Source organism: Salmo salar, chromosome ssa06 (assembly GCF_905237065.1).
Source record: "Salmo salar chromosome ssa06, Ssal_v3.1, whole genome shotgun sequence".
Taxonomy (NCBI): domain Eukaryota; kingdom Metazoa; phylum Chordata; class Actinopteri; order Salmoniformes; family Salmonidae; genus Salmo; species Salmo salar.
Genome location: NC_059447.1, coordinates 59,770,426 through 59,788,726, shown reverse-complemented (window position 1 = coordinate 59,788,726; position 18,301 = coordinate 59,770,426). Strand labels below are relative to the sequence as shown.

General features: G+C 41.4%; 1 protein-coding gene across 3 annotated transcripts in view; it reads right to left on the bottom strand.

The window, feature by feature from the left end:
- Positions 1 to 11,713, bottom strand: part of fynb (FYN proto-oncogene, Src family tyrosine kinase b) — a 64,870-nt gene extending 53,157 nt beyond the window's left edge. Inside the window, exon 1 of one of the 3 annotated variants that reach the window (XM_014204743.2) lies at positions 11,501 to 11,713. The gene's annotated coding sequence lies outside the window, so the exon portion shown is untranslated. 3 annotated transcript variants of the gene reach the window in all.
- Between the last annotated feature and the right edge of the window lie 6,588 nt (positions 11,714 to 18,301).

The following is an 18,301-nucleotide window of genomic DNA, read 5'->3' as shown; positions in this document are numbered from 1 at the left end:
AGCTTAATTTCTCAGAGATAAAAAATATTTCAACAAAATAATGTAACAATCTGAGATGGCCGGTGTCATGGCTTACTGAAATGACATGGAACGACCCATGTCTATGACATTAAACACAGCTAGCACATTCATAGGATGAATTAAATATTCATTAGAAAAAACTTCCTGGGCCACAGACACACGGCATACTTTTGTTTTCCCCTGAAAATGCAGACATCAGGGCAGCATATCATCATTAATAAATGACCAAACATACTGTACTGTATTCTCTTTTCATTCTCTTGTTCAATGGAGAGAGCACCACCCTCATGATTCATACTTTATTATGGCGGGGGGAAAATGACGCTTTTTAATGTATTTTTTTTATATCACCTTTATTTAACCAGGTAGGCCAGTTGAGAACAAGTTCTCATTTACAACTGCGACCTGGCCAAGAAAAAGCAAAGCAGTGCGACAAAAACAACAACACAGAGTTATTACACATGGGATAAACAAACGTACAGTCAATAACACAATTGAAAAATCTATATACACTGTGTGCAAATGTAGTAAGATTAGGGAGGAATGGCAATAAAAAGGCCATAGTGGCGAAATAATTGCAATTTAGCATTAACACTGGAGTGATAGATGTGCAGATGATGGTGTGCAAGTAGAGATACTGGAGTGCAAAAGAGCAAGAATAAATAACAATATGGGGATGAGGTAGTTGGGCGGGCTATTTACAGATTTGGCTGTGTACAGGTGCAGTGATCGGTAAGCTGCTCTGACAGCTGATGATTAAAGTTAGTGAGGGAGATATAAGTCTCCAGCTTTAGTGATTTTTGTCATTCGTTCCAGTCATTGGCAGCAGAGAACTGGAAGGAAAGACGGCCAAAGGAGATGTTAGCTTTGGGGAGGACCAGTGAAATATACCTGCTGGAGCGTGTGCTACGGGTGGGGCTTTACCTAGCAAAGACTTATAGATGACCTGGAGCCAGTGGGTTTGGCGACGAATATGAAGCGAGGGCCAGCCAACGAGAGCATACAGGTCGCAGCATACTACGAGAGCATACAACTCAAATGTTTACAATTGAAAGCCTATTTCATGAAGTTACATGTCCGAGTCATACATATCACAACATACACAGGCACACAATCTTACCACCCACAATATGTTATATTGATATCATTTCATATGCAAAATACTTAGGAGAGAGAAATCGTCCTGCCATTCAACAAAGGACGAAGCATTCCCTATATACAATCCAACACAAGGCAATATGAAGTCTAACATTGATTCATAAAGTAATAAAGGGAAAACCCTCGGTTTTCATTTTCTTTTCATTTTCCACAGGAAATAATATGTGTGCTCTCCCAGCTGTGTGTAAAGCCCCACGAGGAAGTGATGGAGATTTGTTGTTCAGACAGCAGCATATGGCGGAAACCTGCTATGAGAACCTATCATTGCTGCCTCAGTACTTGTGCAGTGGTAAGAACATTTAGGTTGGTGGTTGGTAGAATCCATGTACTTATTTAGCAATATAATCTTAAAATATAGTCTTGCCAGTTTGCACATAAGAGCGCCATTAGGACTGCAAGGCTCCTGAATACAGACCTTTATTGAAGATGAAAGGTACAGTACATTGGAGTTTGAGAGATTAAATATGAGAGAGAGAGCGAGACTAAAATAGAAACAGTTCGGGACACTATTAGGGGAAGCCCTGACGCTGTGCTAATGCTCTCAAACCAATTTCAATTGAAAAAAAAAAACAGTACATTTCCTTGAATGATATCTGTATAGTCAGTTACCACTTAGTGACACCAAACCAGTGTATAGGCTATTTCTGCCTTCACTGTAAACATCTTTCAGTACCAAGAAATCACTAGCTTCCTTCCCCACGCAACAAAACCACACACACACACACACTTCAGGGTTTCCATTAGCCAGTAATAATCAGTTTTTGGCAAAAAAATAAATAAATCAGATGTCCGGGAGAAGAAAAAAAAATCTGATTGCAAAATAATGCTTTTTAGCCTATTCATTAATGGAAATACCAGTTGATGGAAATACATTTGACCTGTCATGCTTATCGGTCTATGGGTTGCATAATTTTGTGGAATTAAATTGGCGGGTGTATATATTCGTTATGTAACTTATTTATCACAAGCGCACAGTACAGAGCCTTTGAGCGGATGACAGCACTTTTTAGAAGCCCAATCATTACGCAACAATTCTACTGTAAATGCAATCGTGTGTTAAAAATAGTTTTTGGGCCACGATTAAAATAAGCTACTATTTTTATTTCTCAACTGGTAATTGAAGCGCGTTTCCCATTCGCCATTCAAATGCATAGGCAACGTAAGGCAGACTTCCTCAGCGCCTCACACACCACTTTGCAATGAGCTGGAGGCAGCATCCATTTTGAAAACATATGACCAAAAATATAAACCCAACAATTTCAAAAGATTTTACTGAGTTACAGTTCATATAAGGAAATCAGTCAATTGAAATTAATTAATTAGGCCCTAATCTATGGATTTTACATGACTGGGAATACAGATATGCATCTGTTGGTCACAGATACCTTAAAAAAAAAAGGTACGGGCGTGGATCAGAAAACCAGTCAGTAAATAGTGTGACCACCATTTGCCTCACGCAGCATGACACATCTCCTTCGCATAGAGTTGATAAGGCTGTTGATTGTGTCCTGTGGAATGTTGTCCCACTCCTCTTCAATGGCTGTGTGAAGTTGCTGGATATTGTCGAGGACTGGAACACACTGTTGTACACGTCGATCCAGAGCATCCCAAACATGGGCAACATGTCTAGTGAGTATGCAGGCCATGGAAGAACTGGGAAATGTTCAGCTTCCTGTCACACCCTGATCTGTTTCACCCGTCTTGTGCTCATCTCCACCCCCACCAGGTGTCTCCCATTTGTCCCCATTATCTCCTGTGTATTTATACCTGCGTTTTCTGTTTGTCTGTTGCCAGTTCGTCTTGTCCCATCAAGTCCTACCAGTGTGTTTTCCCGTTTTCGAGTTGCTATAGTTGCTGTTTTCTAGTCCTCCAGGTTTTGACCATTCGCCTGCCCTGAGCCTGTCTGCTGTTCTGTACCCTTCTGACACTGCCCTGGATTACTGACCTCTGCCTCCTCCTCTGTCGTTTGCCTGCCCCCTCCTCTGTCGTTTGCCTGCCCCCTGTTTGATAAACATCTGTGATTCGAACTGTCTGCATCTGAGTCTTATCCTCAGTCCTGATACTTCCAGGAATTGTGTACAGATCCTTGCAACATGGGGCTGTGCATTATCATGCTGAAACATGAGGGGATGGTGACAAGATTTTTGGCACGACAATGGGCCTTAGGATCTCACCACGGTATCTCTGTGCATTCAAATTGCCATCTATAAAATGCAATTGTGTTTGTTGTCCATAGCTTTTGCCTGCCCCTACCATAACCCCACCGCCATTATGGAGCACTTTGTTCCCAATGATGACATCACCAAACCGCTCGAGCCCACACGACGCCATACGTGGTCTGTCAAATTCTCAAAAATGACATTGAAGACGGCTTAAGGTAGAGAAATTAACATTAAATTATCTGGCAAGCTCTGGTGGACATTCCTGCAGTCAGCAAGCCAATTGCACGCATCCTTTAAAACTTGAAACATCTGTGGCATTGTGTTATGTGACAAAACTGCACATTTTAGAGTGGCCTTTTCTGTCCTCAGGTGCATCTGTGTAATGATCATGTTTAATCAGCTTGTTGATATGCCACACCTGTCAGGTGGATGGATTATCTTGGCAAAGGAAACATTTTCACTAACAGGGATGTAAACAAATTTGTGCACAATATTTTTGTGCATTGGAACATTTCTGGGATCTTTTTTTTCAGCTCATGAAACATGGGACCATAACATTACATGTTGTGTTTTATATTTTTGTTCAGTGTAGCTACTTAATTATTTGAAACCTGAATGTTTTACTACATATTATGAGGCATGTTTTACCTTGCTTCATAGTAGCTTATACAAAATCCGACCATATCCGTGGAGGATATTATTGTATAAAAGACTTTCATATGCCATGGAAACCATCTTCTATTGGTTTTCAACTGTCTTTCATTGTCCGGTATCAAAATTCGCACGTAGCCTACTGCCTTGTGCCCATTGTTGCGCTAATAATGTGAAGAAATAATAGCTGATCAACATTTTAAGCTTTTAAACTTTTTTTTAAATGTATCCTTGGCCAACTGGTTGTATGAATTTGAGATCTATTGTCCCACAACTGTCCCAGAGTCTGTTTGGGCAATTTCTTTCTCGACAAGCTGACCAATAGAATAGAGAGTATAAAACTTTATGGGGGATAGTAGATTCTCATAGGTGGCGCGTCCATAAGGCTAGGTAGGGGAAACTAAGCTTTCCCTAAGTAAATTGAATTAAATTGCCAAAATGATAAATGGACAATGTTGTTTTTATTGATCTGTTTGTTTGTCAGTGTCAGCAGCGTAGGCTACCCTGTAATTTGTAGTATTAAAAAAATATTCTGCTAAATGTCTCCAGTCATATAAAATGTAGTAAAATTGCATGAAGTGTGTTTTTCCCCATGCAAAGAAAGAATAAAAGTATCTGATATTGCCTATAACCCAGGCCTCTACGCTATGTGTGCTCAGCCATGCATTGAACGGTCTTTTTTGCGAACAGTGATTGAGTTATATTATTAGCCTAAATTATGACTATCCAATCTACTCATCACATTACATAAGTCTGCAAATGCGATGATGCATGGAATGCTTTATTGTAAAGGTGCATTTGTCATATTTTTTTTTGCTTCCCCAAACTTGAAACTCACGTGCCGCCTATACATAGACTACTGTTCATTACTCACCTTGTCGGCGGAGAAAAGCAAATGCGGATAGTTATTATAACATCTTCAAAGTGCACGGTAAGGACACAAGTCATTGCATCCTCGACTTGTATGTTGATTAATTACCATAATCTGAATGTGATTTCTGTCATTCTGAGCAGCGTGTGTGGACTCCCTAATCAGGTTATGTACCCAATGCATATGGGTCCGGTAAATTTCTCAAAATGTCTGCTAAATTAAAATGCTGCCGGTCAAATGTCTGGTACCACATTTTCATAATGGGACTGGTTAGATAAACAGTCCAGCTAATTGAATTCCGCCTTGAAGGAATATTCCCAAAATGGCCATCTCCATGAGGCCTGAGCCAACCCTGTTTTGACAGGCTTTCATGCAAGCATATCAGTTGCGCACATCATTTAATCCGATGATGTTAGTGCAACAATGACCCAGCGGCACATGCTTGGGTTTCAGTCATATTCTTTCCACCATGTTTCGTTTTGGGGTGGAGTCTACGAGCTGTGAAGAAGTGAACACACCGGCCTTTGATATCACTAAAGTAAAAATGCAAAAGCAGAAATGACACAAAGATGCTTCTGGGGATTCACGTGGAGGAAATCATATGATCTCCTAGCTTGACATGTCAACCACAGGAGGCTGCTGAGGGGAGGACAGCTCATAATGAAGTCTGGAATGGAGTAAATGGAATGGTATTAAATCAAGCTTTATTTATATAGCACATTTCAGAAGTGGAATGCAACGAAATGTGCTTTACAGGAAAAAACGAATAAAAAAACTAAAATAAAAGCTGAAATATTTACTACATAACAAACAAGATAAAAAACTAAAGAAAAGCAAAGCTAAAAAGGATGTGTTTTAATATCTCTTTTAAATATGTCCACAGTTTCGGGTTTTCTGGACGGCTATTCCAGAGGCTTGGGGCATAGTAACTAATGGCTGCCTCTCCATGCCTCTTGGTCCTAGGCTTTGGGGTAGTTAAAAGACCAGTGCCAGAGGACCTGAGGGACCTACTGGGTACATAACTTAAAAACATGTATTGGAGTGCACAAATGTGGATTGACTTACAGTGGCAAGAAAAAGTATGTGAACTCTTTGAAATTACCTGGATTTCTGCATAAATTAGTCATAAAATTTGATCTGATCTTCATCTTAGTCACAACAATAGACAAACAGTGTGCTTAAACTAATAACACACAAATTATAGTTTTTTTCTTGTCTATATTGAATACATAATTTAAACATTCACAGCATAGGTTGGAAGAAGTATGTGAACCTCGAGGCTAATGACTTCTCCAAAAGCTAATTGGAGTCAGGAGTCAGCTAACCTGGAGTCCAACATATGAGACGAGATTGGAGATGTTGGTTATAGCTGCCCTGCCCTATAAAAAACACGTACAAAATTTGAGTATTGCTATTCACAAGAGGCATTGCCTGATGTGAACCATGCCTCGAACAAAAGAGATCTCAGAAGACCTAAGATTAAGAATTGTTGACTTGCATAAAGCTGAAAAGGGTTACAAAAGTATCTCTAAAAGCCTTGACGTTCATCAGTCCACGGTAAGACATTGTCTATAAATGTAGAAACTTCAACACTGTTGCTACTCTCCCTAGGAGTGGCCGTCCTGCAAAAATGACTGCAAGAGCACAGTGCAGAATGCTCAATGAGGTTAAGAAATATCCTACCTAGAGTGTCAGCTAAAGATTTACAGAAATCTCTGGAACATGCTAACATCTCTGTTGACTAGTTTACGATATGTAAAACATTAAACAAGAATGGTGTTCATGGGAGGACACCATGGAAGAAGCCACTGCTGTCCAAAAGAACATTGCTGCACGTCTGAAGTTCGCAAAAGAGCACCTGGATGTTCCACAGAGCTTCTGGCAAAATATTCTGTGGACAGATTAAACTAAAGTTGAGCTGTTTGGAAGGAACACACAACACTATGTGTGGAGAAAAAAAAGGCCCAGCACACCAACATCAAAACCTCATCCCAACTGTAAGGTATGGTGGAGGGAGCATCATGGTTTGGGGCTGCTTTGCTGCCTCAGGGCTTAGACAGCTTGCGATCATCGACAATTGAAGCTTAACAGACGTTGGGTGATGCAACAGGCCAACGACCCAAAACACAGAAGTAAATCAACAACAGAATGGCTTCAACAGAAGAAAATACGCCTTCTGGAGTGGCCCAGTCAGAGTCCTGACCTCAACCCGATTTAAAATGCTCTGGCATGACCTTGAGAGCGGTTCACACCAGACATCCTAAGAATATTGCTGCACTGAAACAGTTTTGTAAAGATGAACGGTCCAAAATTCCTCCTGACCGCTGTGCAGGTCTGATCCGCAACTACAGAAAACGTTTGGTTGAGTTTATTGCTGCCAAAGGAGGGTCAACCAGTTATTAAATCTAACGGTTCACATACTTTTTCCACCCTGCACTGTGAATGTTTACCTGGTGTGTTCAATAAAGACAAACGTATAATTGTTTGTGTGTCATTAGTTTAAGCAGACTGTGTTTGTCTACTGTTGTGACTAAGATTAAGATCAGATCAAATTTTATGACCAATTTATGCAGAAATCCAGATAATTCCAAAGGGTTCACATACGTTTTCTTGCCACTGTAAAAACAAATAGAAGAATCTTAAAATGAATTATAAAACTCACAGGCAGCCAGTACAGAGACCTTAAAACCGCTGTAATGTGTGCTCTCCGTCTGGTCTTGGTCAGTACCCACGCTGCAGCATTCTGTATGTTTTGCAGTTGACCAATGGCTTTCTTGGGTAGACCAGACAGGAGAGCATTACAGTAGTCAAGCCTGCTTGTAATAAAAGCATGGATGAGTCGCTGTATCAGCCTGAGAGAGAAATGGCTGTGACTTGGCAATGTTCCTCAGGTGGTAAAAACCTATTTTGGTCACATTCCTAATGTTTGATGTGTTCGATACCATTCCATTGATTCGTTCCAGTGATTACTATGAGCCTGTCCTCCCCAATTAAGGCGCCACCAGACGCCTGTGATGTCAACATACACCCCTAGTGAAGCTGTCATACTCTGAATTCATCCATGGTTAAACATTTACTCATCTGTAAAAATCCGTTAATTTTAGCCCATCAGTACGTCAGCGTAAACCACACAATCTGAACAACAAAAAAAAAACTGTAAAACACAGAGACAGATTTCATCTCCCCACACTAGATTTGTCACACAAATGGCATCATTGTTGTTGTGTGTGTGTGACCTTCGGAGCACTGGGCTGATGCTGAGCACAGAGCGGCTACTGAGCTCTGAGGTTAGGGGGACGACCCACGCGTGAGCCCCACATCTGACCTAACGTGGGCTTAGAGCAGAACAGCAGCTATGCGATTACATCAGCACTGAACACAACACAGGCCCCTGGTCATGGCCCTTTCAAAATGGCCTCTGCTATTAGAGGAGAGGGTGAGGGGACAGGGAATGTCACACAGAAGACTGTGACTACAGTGGCCCCAACCAGATTGTCAAAATGGAGCACAAAGTGGTTGGGTTGTGTTACGCACATCCAACTAGCATAAATCCAGCCAAAATGACAATACAAAGACCTGGATTGATTTAGCCAACAAATGTGGTGATGTTGGGCAAGATATGAACCAAAGCATCCCAGTTCAAATGAAAGCACCTGAAAAGCACAAAAACCCAGTCCAAAGAAGCGGCTGTATAGCGTGATTTACTATATGAGCAGGTCAGAGCAGTTTTGTCAATCTGTGGTGCGACAGCAGAGAGTAGCAGCATGCCATGCTGTCACAGGATCAACAGTGAGCAGCATCATGGTGGTTTGGCAGCTCTCTCTCTCCAGCAGAAGAATGGGAGTGAATGGGAGAAAGTGCACAGTTCTGTATCTGTGATTTACAAACTGCACTGTATGCAGACTGACTGGGCTCCAGGTGCCAAATGGTGAATTACACAGAGGAAAAGGCTCTGCATACCTCATTACTATCAGGTTAAATTACTCAAAAGAGCTCGCCTCTGTAGGAAAGTTCATTATGACAAGAGCAGCATGCACTTGCCCTTTCCAAGCTGAAATTTCTACAAGGACAACAGTGGCTAAAATGCATTATGGAAAAGTCCAAACCTTTTTTTCAAAACATTAAGGAATATTGAAGAGAGACGAGGGAATATTTGCTCAATCTTGTGCTGAAATTAGACAAAACAAACCTCATTCATGTACATCGGGGATGGGCAAATTTGATGGGGGTGGGGGCCGCGAAATTATCTGAACTCCTCATGAGGGCCCTCAAATGCTCCCGAGTCTGCGCACCCACATGTGCAAAAGAGGGCCGCCGCCCATGGAACGTAACCTTGTGAACCATGTTGAGTTGGTGTATGTGTGGCTTCTATGTAAGATGATATTTCAACATGAGCAGGGATTTCTGTAGTTTCCAAGGTTACCATTGTGGATCCTGCAACCAAAAAAAAAAACCGCAGGAGCACCTTGCAGACAGCTTTTCACACCAAACAATTATACTATGCATCCATGCCTGACACCTGAAATCAAGCTGACAATATAGGCCTATGTTCAGCAATTGTAATACAAGCAGCTTTTCTGTAAAAGACTTGTAGTAAGTTTAGTCAGCAAGTTGCCGTGCCAACCCGAGTCAATGGTCAAAAACCAACAGATACAGGAACTCTGGAAGTTGGGATAATAGTACAAGCCTAGGCAAGTTGTCTGTACATTCTTAGCTTTAGTAAAAAAAAAAATAATAATAATAAATAAAATCAATTTGAGAGTTATTTACATCAATACTGAAGAGCAGCAAATGTGATGTGTAGCCCAATAATTAAGCAACTTGTCTCTCCATCATCTTAGTTGATGGAGAGACAAGATACAATAGTCCCGACATCAACTACTGTACCGGATAACCAACTGTAAAGTTTGGTGGAGGAGGAATAATGGTCTGGAGCTGTTTTTTATGGTTCGGGCTTAGTTCCAGTGAAGGGAAATCTGAACTCTACAGCATACAATGACATTCTAGACGATTCTGTGCTTCCAACTTTGTGGTAACAGTTTGCGGAAGGCCCTTTCCTGTTTCAGCATGACAATACCCCTGTGCACAAAGTGAGGTCCATACAGAAATGGTTTGTCAACATCAGTGTGGAAGAATTTGCCTGGCCTTCACAGAGCCCTGACCTCAACCCCATCGAACACCTTTGGGATGAATTGGAACGCTGACTGCGAGCCAGGCTTAATAGCCCAAAATCAATGCCCGAACCTCACTAATGCTCTTGTGGCTGAATGGAAGCAAGTCCCCACAGCAATGTTCCAACATCTCATGGAAAGCCTTCCCAGGTGAGTGGAGGCTGTTATAGCAGCAAAGCGGCTGGCAACTCCATATTAATGCCCATGATTTTGGAATGAGATGTTCAACAAGAAAGTGGCCACATATTTTTGGTAATGTAGTGTATTTAACCTGTCTTTGACAAAACCTTCCTACAGGGTATGAAGGAAACGGACCAAATATAGCTTGGTATGGCATCTGACCTTCGTTGACAAGTAGTTAAAGAATAAGAAACTAACAATACAATAGTACTCCCATTTGGTACAGTAAGTGTAATGCAAAACAATGAAAATGTATTGGCCTATGTAAACTAGGCCACAGCTATGTAATAAACAACCAGTTACTATGTTTGGGACCTGTACTGCATAGAGGAAATAGCATAAGTGCATTCATGACTTGATTTTAGGAAGGATGCCTAGTATTGTATTGATAGAAGAATGTGGAGATCAACCAGCACAATTGACCCCAACTAACAAAGGAAAGTGGCAACCAATTTCACAACAACGGGTTGGTTTATTCTCAAAGACTGCATATTCTCAGGAGTATTCAATGAGGAGGTTATTATCCAACCCACTTCATGTAATTACGAGTATTTGAAATATGCATAAATAGCATTGTTTTTCTGAATGAGTCATATCCAAGTCTTGAAATATTTCTAAATTATTTTAATGGAAAAAGTGGGTCATCAACAAATGCTGTGATGAACACAGCAAAGGATGTGAAGGAATACAAGTTGGCAACATACAGTACGACGGTCTTCACAACCAAGTGATGGCAAGCTTGTTCACTGGTTGACTATAGCGCTTCACTATATACAGACTAGTCAACCAATAGAAACCAATCAAGAAATCAACATTTGCTTCATTGTATCTTCATCGCGATGCAATCTTTTATGAATGAATTGGATAGAATGTTGATAGAGATGGTTATCACTTGGCTACTAGTGCTGTATGGTAAACAAATTCACCAAGCGGCTCAATGCGACAAGGCACTGAAGGTTGACTGTTTTTGCAGACACTGCACATTGATTTGATTTCTAATGAATACACACAACGCGTTCGAGGATCGAGGGCAGGATACTTGAGATTGGCCAATGCAATTTGCACGTTCTTATTATGGCAACGAAAGCCTATAAATATATTTCGGAAACATCTGATCTGTAACATCAGCCTACAAACAAGAGACAAAATGCGTTATCCACAAGAACACACTAAATTGACCCCATTTGCTGATACAATTGATACAATCAAAGTAATTAATTTCGCACTGTTAGCTATAGGGAGCGATTCAACAGAAACAGGATAGTAAAGGATAAATGGTTCCTTACCGATTCGAAGGCGTTTAATTAACCGGACGAATGTATTCCATTGCAGTTGTAGATGAGACAGACGCTTATAGTTTTTAAGAAAATAATGGCCAAATAGCTTGCAGAAATCCAGCGCTATCTTCGTGCTGCCCCACTCCCTCGCTGTAGCTGATGAGTGTGATGGCGTTGTCTTTGCAGGGCCACAATTAAACTAACGAGACCAGTGGCGTGATTGACAACACCGCCAGCCAATAGAATGGGAGGATGCTTTTAGTGAGGAACAGGGGATTGTAAACAGGGCCACGTTCAGTTTCCAAACGTGCTCGAACGTTGCAGATAGAAATGCCATAAATAGAGCCTCCGTGATTCCATGTTCTACATGTCAGAGAGGCGTGTTTGCTTTAACATATTGATATCTGAACATTCCAAAATGTTGTGACCTACTGGACGCGCCCCAGGTTTGATAAAGTCAACAGGCTAGGCCTATGTGGAGAGCGTTGAAGTTGAGATACTATTGCATTAGAAGTATTTCCATGACATCAGATTAATTTGGGGTCTAGACTAGGACAAGGCGTGGTTGCCCATAATGAATGTTAATCAAAAGATGGAGGGACGACGTATGCCTACTTCACATTTAGGCTATGAAAAAAAATAAAAAAATAAATGGAAAACTGTTCAATTAGAACAGTGCGTGGCCAATTAACATGCCTATAGGCCTACATGAATACCAAATGTTAGATACTTTTCGAGTTGAGAAGATACAAAAGAACTGCTCAATACCAGGAAAAAGTGTAGGACAATGCAATGTCCTCCTCCTCATCGTCATCCTCACCACCATCATCAGTGTGATTCAATCGAAGATTATTGGAATTCAGTCAATTATTCCTCGCGTTGACACCGCGCTCTGATAACCATTGCGTTGGGGCGCCCTCTGCTGCTTAAAGACAACAATGACCAGTTTTCGTCACTCAAACTGCCCCCCCCAGTTATCCCTTATTATAAACCAGGTAGTTTGGGTCCTGTATGCAGATTGGCTGAAAGCCACGGTATTTGATTTGATTTGATATTTAAGGGATAAACGCTAAACGCAACTGTACCACAGTTGCCAAAGACAAAAATACTTAGGCACAAATTTACCGGTAGAAAATAATAATTTGGTTGATATTTTCATTTTTATAAGCAAATTCACACTTTCTCATCTTTTGGTTGCTAGAGATGCAGTCGTTCGTTCAATTGAATTGGTTCTATTTTTATGGACACGACCCAGCTGTTCGTTCTATATGTTCCGTTGCCATGCTCGGTGGCAACCTTTTTATCCCTTGCTTGCTAGCTAGCCAACTAGTTTGTTTAAGCAGTTTTCTATTGACATTTGGATACATCATTTGGATACATTCAAATGAGTGATGATGCCCGAATTTGCCTGGCAAAGATAGACAAGTTTGCCTTCTCATCAGGACACTCAACACTGTTAATTACGAGGAAATCACAGTGCATATCAAACTCTAGGCTAGAAGCTAGCTAAATAGTTTGTTGCTGGCAAACATGCCAATATGACAAGCAAATAAAAACGTACCAGTTGCTGGAAACAGCTGGTTAAACTAGAAACGTGGGAGGAATGGGCAACATAGTGCCACTTGCGTCATGACTGCAACAGTACGAACCGGAGAAATTCACGTTCATCACATAAGTATATATACCTTTTTGCTTAATTATACCTTGATAGAATTCAGGAAATTAGATCTGGATTATTCGAATACCAGTGAGATCAGATATGGAAATGTAGTCACACTTATGAAACTTCTGTTTTCAATGTCATGCCTTTATTCTAGAAACAGGGGTCTAGAAAGTAATTGCAATAGCCCTAGTGTAAACATTCTCAGCATAATACCAGAGCAAATGTCAGTGTGGGCATGATATTCTATGGAGAGGTTAGCCTACAGCTTGACCCTTGTTTCAGACTAGCTTCTCTGTCATTTCGAACAATGGATCTTTTCACATCACGCTTTACAATGACAGTAGGCCTACTTTACATACATGCATTGCCACAGACAATGCCACTACAACCATGAACTATTTAGTCAACGCTCTCACAGACAAAGAAGGGTATAACAGCTCTGAGCTCCCTGCATGTCAGTGTCGTGGGGGGGATGGTCAGTGGGTACTTGCAGCTGTTGCCTCTCAGAATCCTCTGTTATAATTGAAATGGCAATAATTGAAATGCCAGTTGTTTTCAAATGCCCCATGAGCAGTGAATCATTGACAGCCATGCTACATGCCTGTGCCAGCTACTCAGTCAGTCAGAGAGCACAGAACCTGTAGTTGTTCCCCACAATGAGGTGGAGTCTATTAACACCGGCATCTGGTCAACCCCTTAGCTGCCCCTCACCATTGGCTATAAGCCTTTTTGAAATGACACCCAGCATAGCGGACATTGTGTAAGCAGAACTATCTTATACACTGCGTGGACAATTATTAGGCAAGTGAGTATTCTGATCTTATCATTATTTCTATTCACATTTTCCAACTCCAAACCATATAAACTTGAATGCTTATTGGATTTAATCATTTTCAGGTGATATGTATTTGTGTAATGAGGGAGGGTGTGGCGAAAGTGAATAACACCTTATATCAAGGTGTGCATAATTATTAGGCAGCCTCATTACCTCAGGTAAAATGGGTCCAAAAAGAGATTTAACTGACACTGAAAAGCCAAAAATGTAAAATGCCTTTCAGACGGATGCGACACCCTTTAAATAGCTAAACTATTGAGGCGTGACCACCGGACAATCAAACGTTTTGTTGCGAATAGTCAACTGGGGTGCAAAAAATGCATGGGGAAGAAAAGGCGCAAATTAACTGCAAAAGACTTGAGAAGAATTAAACATCAAACTACCAGGAACCCATTATCCTCCAGTGCCACCGTATTCCAGAACTGCAACCAACCTGGAGTGTTCAAAAGTACAAGGTGTCAAGTGCTCAGAGACATGTCCAAGGTCAAGAAGACTGAAACAAGACCACCACTGAATAAGATTCACAAGTTGAAGCGTCAAGATTGGGCAAAGAAATACCTGAAGACAGATTTTTCAAAGGTTTTATGGACAGATGAAATGAAAGTGACTCTTGATGGACCAAATGGATGGGCCTGTGGCTGGATCAGTAATGGACACAGGGCACCACTTTGAGTCAGGTGCCAGCAAGGTGAAGGAGGGGTACTGGCATGGGCTGCTATCATTGAGGATGAGGTAGTTGGACCTTTTCGGGTTGAAGATGGACTGAAACTCAACTCCCAAACCTACTGCCAGTTTCTGGAAGATTCTTTCATCAAACAGTGGTACAGGAAAAAGTCCTCAGCATTCTAGGCCATGATCTTTATACAGGACAATGCTCCATCACATGCATCCAAGTACTCCACTGCTTGGCTAGCCAGCAAGGGCCTCAAAGATGCCTGAATAACGACCTTGCCCCCTTCCTCACCTGACTTAAATCCTATTGAGAACTTGTGGGCCCTTCTCAAATGTGAGATTTACAGTGAGGGAAGACAATACACCTCTTTGAACAGCATTTGGGAGGCTGTGGTTGCTGCTTCAGCGAAAATTGATTGTGAACAGATCAAGAAACTGACAGACTCCATGGATGGAAGGCTCATGGCAGTTCTTGAAAATAAGGGTGGCTATATTGGTCACTGAATATTTTTGAAAGGCCAACATTTTTATATATTTGTCATTTTGTGTTACTTATCTGTTACATTTACTCTAAAAATTGAGAATCAACAAGTGAGTTGAGAGAAATTATTTTTGTAATTTAGTTGCCTAATAATTCTGCACACTAATCGTTGCCTAATAATTGTGCACACTTATATATTTCCCTGAGAAAGACAAAACTCACTTTTCCTTTGTTAAACATTCAGGTTTGAGGTTCAATAACATTTTGGATAGACTGAGAGCATTGTGTTTGTTCAACAGTAAAATTAATCCAGAGGAATACAATTTGCCTAACAATTGTGCACGGAGTGTATAAATTAAGTTGAATTCCTCTTTTTCCCCCTCACAGTGTGGATACAATTTTCCAGTCGTACTTTTGTTCTGTAAATCTGAAACGCATACGTATGCATGTATTATGTATGTATAAAAGTACTGATTGCACAGAACAGTAGAAAGGAAATGCACATATTGTAACACAATCGCTGTGGTCATAATGCCTGAGCTTCGTTATAGTACTTATAATGTATACAGCACCTGACCTTAGAATAGAAGCAAGTACCACTTTTCTCCAGAGAGTGGCAGTGATCAGTAACACAATGAGCCCTGACTCCTGTTGACCACCATTACTAAACATATATTACAGTGGGTTAGCCTACATGACTGCAAGGCAAACTGTCACGCCCTAACCTTGGAGATCTTTTATTCTCTATTTTGGTTAGGTCGGGGTGTGACTAGGGTGGGCATTCTAGTTTCTTTATTTCTATGTTGGCCTGGTGTGGTTCCCAATCAGAGGCAGCTGTTTATCGTTGGCTCTGATTGGGGATCATATTTAGGCAGCCATTTCCCCACTGTGTTTTGTGGGATCTTATTTTGAGTAAGTGCATGTAGCGCCTCTGTCGTCATGGTTTGTTGTTTGTAAAGTTTCACTAAAATAAATATGTGGAACTTAGAGCCCGCTGCGCCTTGGTCCGTCTCTCCACACAATCCTGACACAAACACTGTATTTCATCCAAAACAAGAATTTGTGGCTTTGCTCTCTTAAGCCTTACAATGACAACGGAACAATTCAGACCCGTCAAATCATTCACTGTAATAACAAATGATAAGTTCCAACCCAAACCACAGTCCTAAAATTACTTTTTCCATCCTGCTCCACCCAATGTTGAAGATCACAAACTAGGATCTGTTTCTCTGCTGTTAGTGCTGCCGTTCAACTGCTTTATGTCATACACTTAATGTAAACACTCAGAATGAAAGCCTTCAGCAGAAGTATTAATAACGTAATGGAAATGTGAAATGTAAACTTCGTGTTTGAAGAGAGGGCACTGTCATAACGGTTTATCATTCAGTCCAGCCATCCCTGTCTTGGACAATGGCTTCCTTGTCTTGTATTTGGGCTCGCCACAGACGTCACAGCATATCTGCTGACCCTATAGAGACGTGTAACTGGGTCATTTTAGAGTTGACGCTGGGACCTTGAGGTTCCATGGCTGGTAGAAGGTCGCACGCAGATGGTTAGTAATTCAACATGGTAATCTGACAAACATTCCGTGGAGCAGCTTGCTGTGCTGGAGAACGAGTCAAACTTACTGTATAAAAAGGCTCATCATGATCATGGATCAACAACTTCAAACACATTCACGTCTAAAAGTAAGAGTTAGGAGTGTCAAATACAAAATTCACAGAGTTTATTATCAAATAGAAAAAATGGTTCCCTATTCAACTTGCATATGTGTGATATTTTACATAATTGGTTCTCTCTGCTCTTTCACAGTGTGGACACTTGGGTCTTTATATGAAATCACAATGCATGATGAACAGTAAGGCATTTGCTGGCTGGAACTGAGTTCACATCTCAAGGTGAACCTGTTAGGTATGAGCAGTACTGTAGGGGTGTGTAAACTGATAAGACACGCACTCAGGGGCTTCCGGTGACGCAACTTAAGAAATGGCTGCCTAGTTTTTCGAACTGCACATCGGTTGGGTATTTACCCCCCTAAATTCAAGTATTTACTCAGAGCATTGTAATAACTTAAGTAAAATGGAAAAGGGGAAAATAGGAAAAGGTCGCGGAGCTACAACAGCCCGTAACAAGACAGCAGAAAATATAATCGTCGATGAATCCGAGATGGCTAATGCTAGCGCAAATAAGATAGCAGCAGCAAAAGAACCCTCATTTCGTGAGGTGATAAAGGAGGAATTGCGCGAGGCGCTCACAGGCTTACGAGAGGAACTAAATGTGTTCAAGATAGACATTAACCAGAAACTTGAAGAAAAAAAATTAGAACTTCACAGCATATCTACAAGAATGGGGGACGCAGAACAGCGCATTGGGGAAATGGACACATGGAACTCCGCAGTCAAGGAAATACTTGAACAGTCACTGAAAAACCAACACGCACTACAGGCAAAAGTGACAGAACTCGAAGGTTTCTCACGTTGAAACAACATTAGACTTTATTACGTAGTAGAGGGCGCAGAAAAATACTCTATGCCCAAATTCGTGGAGGGTCCATTCAAAGACATACTTGAAGACGACACTGACCTCGGAATTGAGAGAGCACACCGAGCTCTGGCCCCAAAAACCCCCAGCGGCGCCCCACCAAGATCAATAGTAGTACGGTTCCTAAAATTCTCAGTCAAAGAGAAAGTCTTACATGCAACCTGGAAAAAGCCTGTCAGCTTCCAAGGCCAACGAGTGTTCTTTGATCATGACTACGAGGGATAGATACTGAAAAGAAGGAAAGAATACACCCCCATTAAGAAAGCACTTAAAGAGAAGGGTATACGCTTCCAAACACCATTCCCGGCAAAAATGCGGGTATTTCTGGAAAATGGCCCGGTTACATACGAGCATGCAGACGAGGCGGCTGAGGATCTGAAGTCGAGGGGCATCCCAGTGGAGTATACCGCCAGGAGAAAGGCGACATCACCGGCGGGAAGACTTGAGCAGGCTCTCCCATGGATCGTTATCGACAAGCAGAGCCATGGAGAAAGAGGGAAACCACCTCGGCGAGAGGACGTTCACATCCGAGAGAGACTCAGGCATTTCCAACGGGAAGATGGAAGACACTGAATCAGATTTAACAGAATGAATAGTTACCGCGAGCTGTTAAGACGT